We start from the raw sequence: 12,687 nt of genomic DNA, 5'->3' as shown, positions 1-12,687 counted from the left end.
CGGCAGGCGGACTCTCAACCACTGCGCCACCAGGGAAGCCCTGCGTAGACCTTTTGACAATGGCCATTCAGACTGGTGTGAGGTGATACCTCATTGCAGTATTGATTTGCATTTCTCTATTAATTAGTGATGTTGAGCAATTTTTCACGTACCTGTTGGCCAACTGTATGTCTTCTTTGGAGAAATGTCCATTTAGATATTCTGCCCATTTTTTGATTGAATTGTTTATTGTTTTGATATTGAGCTGTAAAGTGGTTTGTATATTTTAGAAATTAATCTCTTGTCAGTCACATCATTTGCAAATATTTTCTTCCATTCTGTAGGTTGCCTTTTTATTTTGTTTATTGTTTCCTTTGCTGTGCAAAACGTTTTAAGTTTAATTAGGTGCCATTTGTTTATTTTTCTTTTTATTTCCATTACTCTAGCAGACGGGCCCAAAAAGATATGACCGTGATTTATGTCAGAGTGTTCTGTCTGTGTTTTCTTCTAGGAATTTTATAGTATCCAGTCTTACATTTAAGTTTTAATCCATTTGAGTTTATTTTTGTATATGGTGTTAGAGAATGTTCTAATTTCCATTCTTTTATATGTAGCTGTCCAGTTTTCCCCAGACTTACTGAATTGACTGTCTTTTCTCCATTGTATATTCTTGCTTCCTTTATCATAGATTAGTTGACCATATGTGCATGGGTTTATTTCTGGGCTTTCTATCCTGTTCTATTGATCTATATATCTGTTTTGATGCCAGTATCATACTTTTGATTAGTGTAGCTTTGTAGTATAGCCTGAAGTCAGACAGCCTGATTCCTCCAGCTCTGTTTTTCTTTCTCAAGATTAATTTGGCTGTTTGGGGTCTTTTGTGTTTCCATACAAATTTAAAAACTTTTTTGTTCTAGTTATGTGAAAAATGCCATTGGTAATTTGATAGGAATTATATTGAATTTGTAGATTGCCTTGGGTAGTATAGCCATTTTAATGATATTGATTCTTCCAATCCAAGAACATGGTATATCTTTCCATCTGTTTGTGTCTTCTTCAATTTGTTTCATCAGTGTCTTATAGTTTTCAAAGTACAGGTGTTTTACCTCCTTAGGTAGGTTTATTCTTAGGTATATTATTCTTTTTGATGTGATGGTGAATGGGCTTGTTTCCTTAGCTTCTCTTTCTCATCTCTTGTTGTTAGTGTATAGAAATGCAACAGATTTCTGTGTATTCATTTTGTATCCTGCAACTTTACCAATTTCATTGATGAGCTTTAGAAGTTTTCCGGTAGCGTCTTTAGGATTTTCTATGTATAGTATCATGTTGTCTGCAAACGGTGTGAGTTTTACTTCTTTTTTCCAATTTGGATTCCTTTTATTTCTTTTTCTTCTCTGATTACTGTGGCTAGGACTTCCAAAACTATGTTGAGTAAAAGTGGCAAGAGTGGGCATTCTTGTCTTCTTCCTGATGTTAGAGAAAATGCTTTCAACTTTTCACCATTGAGTGAGAGGTTAGCTTTGGATTTGTCACACATGGCCTTTATTATGTTGAGGTGTGTACCCTCTATGCCCACTTTCTGGAGAGTTTTTATCATAAATGGATGTGGAATTTTATCAAAAGCTTTTTCTGCATATATTGAGATGATCATATGTTTTTTAATCTTCAATTTGTTAATGTAGTGTATCACACCAATTGATTTGCCGATATTGAAGAATCCTTGCATCCCTGGGATAAATCACACTTGATCATGGTGTCTCATCCTTTTAATGTATTATTGGATTTGGTTTGATTGTATCTTGTTGAGGATTTTTGCATCTATGTTCATCAGTGATATTGGCCTGTAATTTTTCTTTTTTGTGGTTTCTTTGATTTGGTATCAGTGTGATGGTGACCTCATAGAATGAGTTTGGGAGTGTTCCTTCCTCTGCAATATTTTGGAATAGTTTCAGAAGGATAGGTGTTATCTCTTCTCTAAATGTTTGGTAGAATTTTCTTTTTAAGTCATCTGGTCCTGGACTTTTGTTTGTTGGGAGTTTTTTAAATCACAAATTCAATTTCAGTACTTGTAATTGGTCTGATCATATTTTCTTTCTTCCTGGTTCAGTCTTGGGAGACTGTACCTTTGTAAGAATTTGTCCATTTCTTCTATGTTGTACATTTTATTGACATTTAGTTGCTTGTAGTAGTCGCTTATGGTCCTTTGTATTTCTGTGGTGTTGGTTGTAACTTCTCCTTTTTCATTTCTAATTTTATTGATTTGGGCCCTTTTCCTTTTTTTCTTGATGAGTGTGGCTAAAGTTTTATCAGTTTTGTTTATCTTTTCATAGAACCAGCTTTTAGTCTTATTGATCTTTTCTATTGCCTTCTTAGTCTCTATTTCATTTATTTCTGCTCTGATCTTTATGATTTCTTTCCTTCTACTAACTACAGGTTTTGTTTGTTCTTCTTTCTCTAGTTCCTGTAGGTGTAAGGTTAGGTTGTTTGTTTGAGATTTTTCTTGATTCCTGATGTAAGCTTGTGTCACTATGAACTTCCCTCCTAGAACTGCTTTTGCTGCATCCCACAGGTTTTGGATCATTGTGTTTTCATTTTAATTGTCTCTAAGTATTGTTTTTTAATTTCCTCTTTGATTTTTTCAGTGATCCCTTGGTTGTTTAGTAGCATATTGTTTAGCTTCCATGTGTTTGTGTTTTTTGCAGTTGATTTCAAATCTTATAGTGTTGTGGTCAGAAAAGATGTTTAATAAGATTTCAGTTTTCTTAAATTTACCAAGGCTTGCCTTGTGGCCCAGCATGTGATCTATCCTGGATAATGTTCCATGTGCACTTGAAAAGAATGTGTATTCTGCAGCTTTTGGATAGAATGCTCTACAAATTTAATTAAGTCCATCTGGTCTAATGTGTCATTTAAGACCTGTATTTCCTTATTGATTTTCTTTCTAGATAATCTGTCCATCAATGTAAATGTAAGTACAGTGTAAAAATCTCCTTCTATTATTATGTTACTGTCAATTTCTCCTTTTATGTCTGTTAATATTTGCCTTATATATTGAGATGTTCCTGGGTTGGGTGCATATATATTTACAATTGTTATATCTTCTTGGATTGATCCCTTGATCATTATGTAATGTCCTTTATCTCTTGTACTTTATTTTACAGCTTTTAGTCTTATTGATCTTTTCTATTGCCTTCTTAGTCTCTATTTCATTTATTTCTGCTCTGATCTTTATGATTTCTTTCCTTCTACTAACTACAGGTTTTGTTTGTTCTTCTTTCTCTAGTTCCTGTAGGTGTAAGGTTAGGTTGTTTGTTTGAGATTTTTCTTGATTCCTGATGTAAGCTTGTGTCACTATGAACTTCCCTCCTAGAACTGCTTTTGCTGCATCCCACAGGTTTTGGATCATTGTGTTTTCATTTTAATTGTCTCTAAGTATTGTTTTTTAATTTCCTCTTTGATTTTTTCAGTGATCCCTTGGTTGTTTAGTAGCATATTGTTTAGCTTCCATGTGTTTGTGTTTTTTGCAGTTGATTTCAAATCTTATAGTGTTGTGGTCAGAAAAGATGTTTAATAAGATTTCAGTTTTCTTAAATTTACCAAGGCTTGCCTTGTGGCCCAGCATGTGATCTATCCTGGATAATGTTCCATGTGCACTTGAAAAGAATGTGTATTCTGCAGCTTTTGGATAGAATGCTCTACAAATTTAATTAAGTCCATCTGGTCTAATGTGTCATTTAAGACCTGTATTTCCTTATTGATTTTCTTTCTAGATAATCTGTCCATCAATGTAAATGTAAGTACAGTGTAAAAATCTCCTTCTATTATTATGTTACTGTCAATTTCTCCTTTTATGTCTGTTAATATTTGCCTTATATATTGAGATGTTCCTATGTTGGGTGCATATATATTTACAATTGTTATATCTTCTTGGATTGATCCCTTGATCATTATGTAATGTCCTTTATCTCTTGTAACAGTCTTTATTTTAAAGTCTATTTTGTCTGATATAAGTATTGCTACTCCAGCTTTGTTTTGATTTCCATTTATGTGGAGTACCTTTTTCCATCCCTCACTTTCAGTCTGTATGTGTCTCTAGATCTGAAGTGAGTCTCTCATAGACAGCATATATAAGGGTCTTGCTTTTGTATCCATTCTTCCAGTCTGTGTCTTTTCCTTGGAGCATTTAATCCATTTGTGTTTAATTATTGATACATATGCTTGTTTTGTTTTGGTTTGGTTTGGTTTTTTGCGGTATGTGGGCCTCTCACTGTTGTGGCCTCTCCCATTGTGGAGCACAGGCTCTGGTCGCGCAGGCTCAGCGGCCGTGGCTCACAGGCCCAGCCGCTCCGTGGCATGTGGGATCTTCCCGGACTGGGGCACGAACCCGTGTCCCCTGCATCAGCAGGTGGACTCTCCACCATTGCGCCACCAGGGAAGCTCTCTTTGGGATTTTTAGGGTTACAAAATATGGCAGAAATGGAAAGGGAGGGGAAAAAGTGGTCCCTCTTAAGGCCAGGGGAAGAATTTAGGGAAAATCTGGAAGACAGAGGAATGAGAACAGCTGTGATATATGAGGAATATAAACAGAAGTGGGAAAGGAAGCTTTTAGATATATCACTGTAATCTTAAATCCCCTTCATGGTATTTGGGGGACAAATGCAAAAAAGCACCTGAATTATTTTGAAATTGCTTTTTGATTAATGAGTTATTTATTTGGTAGCAATATATCTTTGAGCCACAGTGGGTCATGGATTTACATGTGCAACAAGATGTTAAACCTGAAGTTTTGACTGAGACACCATGTATCAGATACCAAAGTAAATGGAGAGACAGAATACCATGCAGAAAGGTATAAGCAGGTTTACAAAACCCAGTTAAATGAGTAATGCCTATCAAAGGTACAAAAGGGTTTGGGAGGTTGAAGATTAGAAAGGACTTAGGAAGAGGTTTCTGTATTGAAGTTCCCATCTATCCCCAAGGGGTATAGATGAGTGGTGCTTCCTTCACACCTCAAGCATGGTGTGAGGACCTTTAAGCAGACTGCTTTAAGAGCTAAACAGGTGTTCCCTAGTTGGAGGGGGATGTGTTGATTGGTGTGGAGAATGATAAATCGAATGGGTGAAAGACCAGACTGTACTGGAAGCCTGCTTACCTCCCTAATGAGGGTAAATGATGTATGAGTGCTGCCAAGGACCACATGTAGGCCACAACATGGACAGGGATCAGGCCTGGAGCCCTTCTAAATTCTGACCAAAGAGGATCTCCTAGAAGGACGATGGGAACCCTACTGAAAATCTGACCAAAAGACACCACAGGAAAACCAGAGGCTGAGGGGATGATATACGTCACCTGCACCGTGAGAAGTGCCAGCAGAGGTGCCTCTGAAGAAACCAGGAGAAAGGCCCATAGAGAGTCAGCCATAATGACCTTTGAGACCCAGAAAGTTCTAGTCCATTCATCCATTGAACAATAAATATATATTGAGCACCTACTACATGCCAGATGATGTTCTAGGCCCTCTAGCATATGTCAGTGAACTACTGTGGAGCCTGCATTCTTTAAAGAAGCAGTGGGGGAGGGAAGACAAACAATAATAAATGATGTAATAAATATGTAAATTACAGAATGTGATAGATACTGAAAAGTGCTATTGGGAGAATGAGAAGCTGGATAAGATGGGAGTTAAATATATTTAAATGTACAATACATATATAAATTTTATATTTTTAAAAATATTTTTATCAGGGTAAGGACAATGGGAGTTGTAATATTTTTAACTTTAAATTTATAACAATTCCAAACTTATAGAAAAGTTATATATTACCGAGAACTCCCATATACCTATGTACATACATATATATATATGTGTGCATTTACATATTACCTATACATTGTCAATATGGCTCACAGATTTTTATTTAAATAACTATAATTTCATACTATCCTTATTTATATTAAATATCAAATTTTTATTAGCACACCTTTACTTTTTAGTACAACAAAATTTTCCAGGCTGACCTAGGTTTCAGCCATTTTCCCAAGAATCCCTGGTTTCTCCTAGTGGAGAATGGTATTTAGAAATCAAACAATCAGGATCTGGGTCCTAGGTGTGTTCTTTGCTACTTGGATGTCATTACCCTTTCAGCAGACAAAGATATAAATATATATATATATATATATATATATATATATATATATTTGTATATATACACACACATATTCTATGATATGAATATCTGTGTCCCCCCTTGCAAATCCATATGTTGAAATCCTAACCTCCAAGACGATGGTATTAGGTGATGGGGCCTTTGGGGAGTGATTAGGTCACGAGGGCAAAGAGGATACAGTGAGAAATCTAAGACACGGAAGAGGGCCCTCCCCTGACCATGCTGGCACCCTGATCTTGGATTTCCAGCCTCCAGAACCATGAGAACTAAATTTCTATTGTTTTTGTAAGCCACCCGTCTGTGGTATTTTGCTATAGCAGCCCAAACAGGGCATGTGTGTGTGTGTGTGTGTGTGTGTGTGTGTGTGTGTGTGTGTGTATATTCACATTTATTTGTATGACTGATAAATGTGTGTTTATCTTCTCTTCCCAAGAGTAAGAAGAGTGAACTTGAGCCAACTATATTCAGTTTATTCTTCCCAGAGTCACCAATCACGGAAGTCATTTCACCTCCCCGGGGACAGCATGGGCAGGGACAAAGAGGGAAACTACGAGCCACAATAGCTGAGCTCCCTCCACCTGGAAGGAAGGGAAGCATGGGGATACCTGTCCTTCCCTAACACTATTTCCCTAGTAAAAATACATCCTTTTTATTTTTTTTTTCTCCCCTCCTGCTACTATAAAGTAGCTCTCTTATCAGTACAGTCTCTCCACTTCTTCCATCTACTCTTGGCTGTCCAAGGATTTGCCTCCTTTAGTTATACCATTTCTTACATCATCAAAATCTCTACTTATTGCCTTATTTAGGCCACTCATCATCTTCCTGTTGACCCTTTATTTTTCTACTTCCTTCACAGCCAAACATATCAAAGAGTTGTCTACACACTCTTATCTCTCTACTTCCTCATATTCATACTTCCTGCAATTCTTTCTTCAACCCATCTTCAATCAAGCATTCTTCCTTCCCCGGGGCTCCTCTGAAGCTGCTCGTGGCTCCTCTGAAGCTGCTCGTATTCATGTCCTTTCTCTTTCCAAATCTTAGTTGACCTTTCAGCAACATTTGCCAGTTGACCACTCCTTCTTCCTCTCTGGGCTTTGTAAATCACTCTCTCTTGGTTTCTCTCTTACCTCACTGGTAATGAATTCCTACCTTCTTCTTGTTTTCCTTTGCCAGCTCCTCCTCCTTTACCAACCTCCAAATGTTGAAGAGCCCAACAGTTGGGATCTCTATCCTGACCTCATTCTGTTCCATCTACATGTGATCTTAAATACCATCCACATGTCTTTCATTTCCAAAAGTGTATCTCAAGCTCAGACCTGAGAGCCAGACTCTTATAGTAACTCTCAGTCTTCTCCTGGATATCTAAGAGGTATCTCAAAATAAGATGCAGTGGCAGAGACTAGCTAGTTGTTCACCAAATCCTTATTACCTTGAGCTCCCAGCCAAGCATTTCCTAGCTTCCCATGCAGCTGGATGTAGCTCTAGAGCGGGGCAGAGTCACAAGACAGAAAGAGCTTGGATTCATGAATCAATGAACAAAACATCACTCACTGAATACTCACACTGAACTGTTTTATGAACAAGAAAAGAAAAATCTATTGTGTTCTGCCATTGCTATTTTGAGGTTATTTGTTCAACAACAGTTAGCCTACACAGACTATTACAGATGTCAAAAACTGAACTTGACTCCCTAACCCAAATTCCTTCCCCCACCAATCTTCTCTACCTTGGTAATTCCTTGGTAACTGATGCCTTTCTCCATTATATTACTCAAGACAGAAGCCTTGATATCTTTCTTTTCCTTATCCACACATCCAGCCCACAAACAAGCTCTCTTGGTTCTATCTCTGTATTATTCCAGTTTTGCTAAAATAACTAACAAGCTCAGACTCAGAGTGAGTTACAGTAAATATTTATGCCTCACATACAAGTCTGCAGGCTGGCTGTGCTTGTGCTAGGCTTGACTGACCTTGTTTGTATTCAGCCAAGTTTGGCTCCAGATTGCAAATCAGGTTTGGGTCTGCAAGCCATGTGTCCCATTCTGGGACTCAGAGTGAAGAAGCAATGGCTTCCTGAAACATGCTCTTTTCACATGCGTGGCAGAGCACAAAAGAGACGACAGAAGTTGTCCATGCCTCCTAAAGCTTCAGGTTGAAATCTCAGTCACGATTTGTAATTATCTTGTTTTTACTGGCGATTTCCCCTATGAAAATGCAGGTCCTGTTCCTGCCTGGCATCTAGTAGGCATTCAACAAATGTTTATGAAATTGATGTTAAATGAGAGGATTCTGGAAAAGCAGTTTGAGGCTACACTGCTAAAGGATCTTGAAATATCATGTAGGAGAGTCTGGACTCCATCCTAAAGGCATTAGTCAGTCACCAAAGGAGAGGTCTGCTTTAGAAGGGTAACTATGATTGTAGCTGGGTGATGAATGTCTAAAGAGAAGCAGTTAAAAGGTTACTGTAATTGTCTAGGTTAGAGGAGACTTGAGGCATAAACTAGGGCAGAGGGACTAGAAGGGAGACTGCTTTGAGGTGTCATCAACAAGAATCGGTTAATAACAACAGCATTTATTAAGTGCCTATAGTAGGCCCAGACTTTATGCTATTTTTACAAAAGCCAAGCAAGATGGGTATTGGTATACTAATTTTGCAGGTAAAAAAAAATTTTCAGAGAACTTATATAATTTCCCCCCAGAATCTCACAGCTAAATAAATGACTATTCTGGAATTCCATTGCAGGACTATCTGATTCCCAAGCCCAGGGAGTGAAAGACAAGGAGTGGTGCTAAGTTTCCAGCTAAGGTAATTACTTAGAATGTCCTTTGCTGAAATACATAAAGGTTTGCTGGGAAAGGTGATGAATGTGGTTTTAGTTACCCTGTGGGTTAGAAGCCTGTAATACAGTAGGTGGTTCTGCCTGAAACAGAAACTGACTCTGGTTAACTCGCCAAATAGGGTATTTCTTGGAAGGCTATGGGGACTCCCAGAATCATTGGTAGGCTGGAGGGACAGCCTTCATGAAAAGGTCACAAACCCAGGGAGTTCCAGACAGTGAGGCAACAAGAACTAGCCATATGTGTATTCATTGAACAGATAGTTATTGAGTGCATACTCCATGCCAGGAACCTCAGAGCACTGGGGACACGGCAGTGAAGAGTCAATACCACCACCTTCATGCAACTTACATTCAAATGGGGCACCCAGGTCATAAACAAACCAGTTAATTAAATCCAAAAATATGTCAGATGGTAGAAAATAAAACAAGGAAGGGGGATAAAGAGTGCCTTGAGGAGAGAGAAGTTGCAGTTTTCAATGGAGTGGTCAGAAAAGCCCCTCAGAGAGTTCTGGTCCATCCACTGCTGCAGCCACGTGAATGAATGGGAGCTCCAAATGTCCCCTTGTTGCTGTTCATTCTCTTGGAAGTAACATCTGATTGGCAAAGATGAAGGCATGTGCTCACCCCCTTATCTCCTCTGAAATGAGGGAGAGGAAGAATTGCCTTTCAACTTGTATATTTCGATAAGCACTACCTACAAAGAACATACATAAAATGAGGGATTTTCCCAAAAGAGATGAGTGTTTGGCCTCTAAAAACCCAAATAACCACAGGAATGGATGCAACCAATAAGAGGGTCAAAGAAGAGACTCATCAAAGAGAAGAGTGAGAAGAAAAAATAAAGGATAGCACTTTGGAGAATTTTGAATACATCTGAAGATGCAGGTTGATGAAGAGGAACTAGTAAAGGAGAGCAGAAGGAAAAGAATCCGGAGAGAGCGATGTTTGAGAATCCAAGGATAGAGAGAGCTTACGAGGTCAATGGTGACTTTATGAAGAGGCTTGGAAGAAGACATTGTAAATGGAGAAAGAACCAATGGTGAGTGAAGTAGGGACAGAGTAACCTCTGAGCCAAAGTGTTCTACATCATAATTCATGTTGTTATAAAGGAACTTGCAAAATATATTATCCTGTGTCAAACGGAATGTAGGACTTCTGTCCTCATTTCATTTGAACTTCACAATAACTTTGTGAGACAGGTCTTATCCTCACTGTGAGGTGGAGGAAAATGATATCTAATATTCAGTGTTGGAGATTATAAATCTTTTCCTGGAGTGCATCTTGTTAATAGATATCAAAGGACCTTAAAATGTATGTATTCTCTGACCCAGAAATTCCTCTTTAAGGGTATTTAGCCAAAAGAAATAAGAGCACGCATACAGATTTATCTACAAGGTTATACGTTGCTTGTAATAGTAAAGAATTGAAAACAAGCTAGTTCCAACAAGAGGGGATTGGTATGTACATGCTGTGAAATGATGTGCAATCAGTACCAAATAATGCTGCAGAATAAACTGTTCAAGAAAGAAAAAGGGAAATGGTTTATAATTTATGAAATGGAAAAAGCAGACAACAAAAAGTAATACAGTATGATTCCATTTTTGCTTCTTGCGGATTTTTTCCCCAGATTTTCCAAAATGTCTGCAATAAACAAATATTACTTTTATAATGAGATTTTTTAAAAGTAAGGTACTTGTCTGTGTGAAACAAGTACTTAAGGAAAGGAGGGGCCAGAATTATGCTCTTGACTCTTCAATCATTCCTTCTACCACCTCAGGCCATGTCTTCTTATATAGAACAGTCAGTAAGTGTCTTACTTCTGACTTGTTGCTATAACAAAAATGCCATAGGATGGGTTACTTAAACAGCAAACATTTATTTCTCCAAATTCTGGAGCCTGGGAAGGCAAAGATCAAGGTGCTGGCAGATTCAGTATCTGATGAAAGCCTACTTCGTGGTTCATAAATGGCTGTCTTGCCTGTGTCCTCACACAACAGAAGGGCCAAGGGAGCTCTCTGGGGTCTCTTTTATAGGGACACTAATCCCATTGATGAGGGCTCTACCCTCATGAACTAATACCTGGCAAAGACCCAAGCCATGATACCATGGCAGAGGGGATTAGGTTTCAACATATGAAATGAGGTTTGCATGGGGAGGGGTGGGGGGAGGTAGACAAAGAGTACAACAGAGAACACCGTCAGTCTATAGACGCAAGGGGGAAAAAATGTCCCTCAATAATGTAAAAATGCTTTCCTACTTTTGCTACTTGCAGTGTTCAGTGAAAACAAGTCCTTTACAATCAACATGCCAGAAACCCTACCATGTAAGGCCTTCTTGTACTGAAAAAGTTAAAAGCGTGAGAATGGTTGGAAGTTGTTTAAACAACAATAGTAAAGATTTTACGAGACCTCAAAATACTTCCGGATGTGTGGATATGACAAATCAACAAAAAGGAACCAACACCCAGCCTAGAGCCTTGTAAGATATAGATTCCAGCCTTTCTACACCTCAACCTGGAAGCACAGGCTCTCGTAGAGAGGGGAAGTACTCCCACATAAGAGACACTAGGGGTGGCCCAGATGTGGCAATCCCTAGTAGGATGTGGGGTATCCAGAGGAAAGGGGTGACGGGCGCACTTAAGGCACGTGAAAACTGGAAAGTTTGGTGCCTTCTGCCGTCGGCGGTTCCAAGGCTGAGTTAACGGCACTTAGAAGCAAGCTCTACTCCCTCCGGCTCGACCCTGCCTGCAGGCCTCACTCAAGACCTCATCGGACTTGGACTAGAGGGCCTAACTGGGGCTTGTATTCGCTGTCGAAGATCTGTGGATCCCCGAGGCGGTGCGGTCTAGTTCCCGAAGAGCTGGACCCCGGCGAGCGGGCGGCGTGGGCGAAGATGGGTGCGGCCACCATACGGGCAGGGCTCGCTTCCGGATCTTCGCAAAACTAACAACATTAGTTAGGGAAATAGGCTCTAACATCCCTAAATCCCTTCACTTGGCGACTGTAGCAATCTGAGACAATGAGCGCCCCGCACACCCTAGACGCAGCCAGAACGCACCCATCCCAGCCTTGCAGACCGGCTCTGGTGACCCGCCCCTTGCTCGCACGCGCCCTGCAAACCCGTGTCTCCGCCCTCACCCCAGAGCCCCTAGAAGCAAGCTACGGTGGCTCTGCTGGGGATAAATTATTACCGTGCTACCGTGCTGCAAACTCAATCCGAGAAGTATGAACTGGCTGGGACAGTTTAGGAAGGCGGCCACGAGGGCCTTTGCAGAAAGGAACAGATAAATGCATTTGGGAGTAGGAGGGGTAAATCTGTGGACCACGGTGAGGAGGAAGAAAATGCAGTCTCTGCCTCAAGACCAGCGGCCCAGAAGTGGTACTCAGCTCTTTCTGACACCCAGAGCCCCGCCTTCAGGGCGTGGCTTCGCGCTGCCCGGGAGGGGGCGGGGACTACTCCGGGCCACGCCCCACTCTGCAGGAGGCCAAGGGTGCCGCACCTACACTTCCGCTGCGCACTGCGTTCAGCACCAGCCGAGCGAAGGTGATCCAGGTGAGTCCCCGCACCTGCGGGCAGCGAGGAGCGTGGGCCTCGGAGGCATTTCAGCTCCTGCGCTGGGCACCGCCCATATCTCGGCCATCCCAAGCTGAATAGGGACTCTCTCTCTCTCTCTCTCTCTCTCTCTCTCTCTCTCTCTCTCTC

The 12,687-nt window shown here is 40.2% G+C and overlaps 1 protein-coding gene across 1 annotated transcript in view; it reads left to right on the top strand.

Annotated features, from left to right (window-relative positions):
* The first annotated feature begins 4,199 nt into the window (after window positions 1–4,199).
* The window catches only part of MGST3 (microsomal glutathione S-transferase 3), a 26,873-nt gene continuing 18,385 nt past the window's right edge, over window positions 4,200–12,687 (top strand). Inside the window, exons 1-2 of the mRNA XM_007457393.1 lie at window positions 4,200–4,210; window positions 12,513–12,537. The gene's annotated coding sequence lies outside the window, so the exon portion shown is untranslated. The remainder of the gene's footprint in view (window positions 4,211–12,512; window positions 12,538–12,687) is intronic.

Source organism: Lipotes vexillifer, unplaced genomic scaffold (assembly GCF_000442215.2).
Source record: "Lipotes vexillifer unplaced genomic scaffold, Lipotes_vexillifer_v1.1 scaffold1048, whole genome shotgun sequence".
NCBI lineage: Eukaryota > Metazoa > Chordata > Mammalia > Artiodactyla > Lipotidae > Lipotes > Lipotes vexillifer.
Note: the sequence above shows the minus strand (reverse complement) of the source record. Positions and strands in the feature narration are given on the sequence as shown.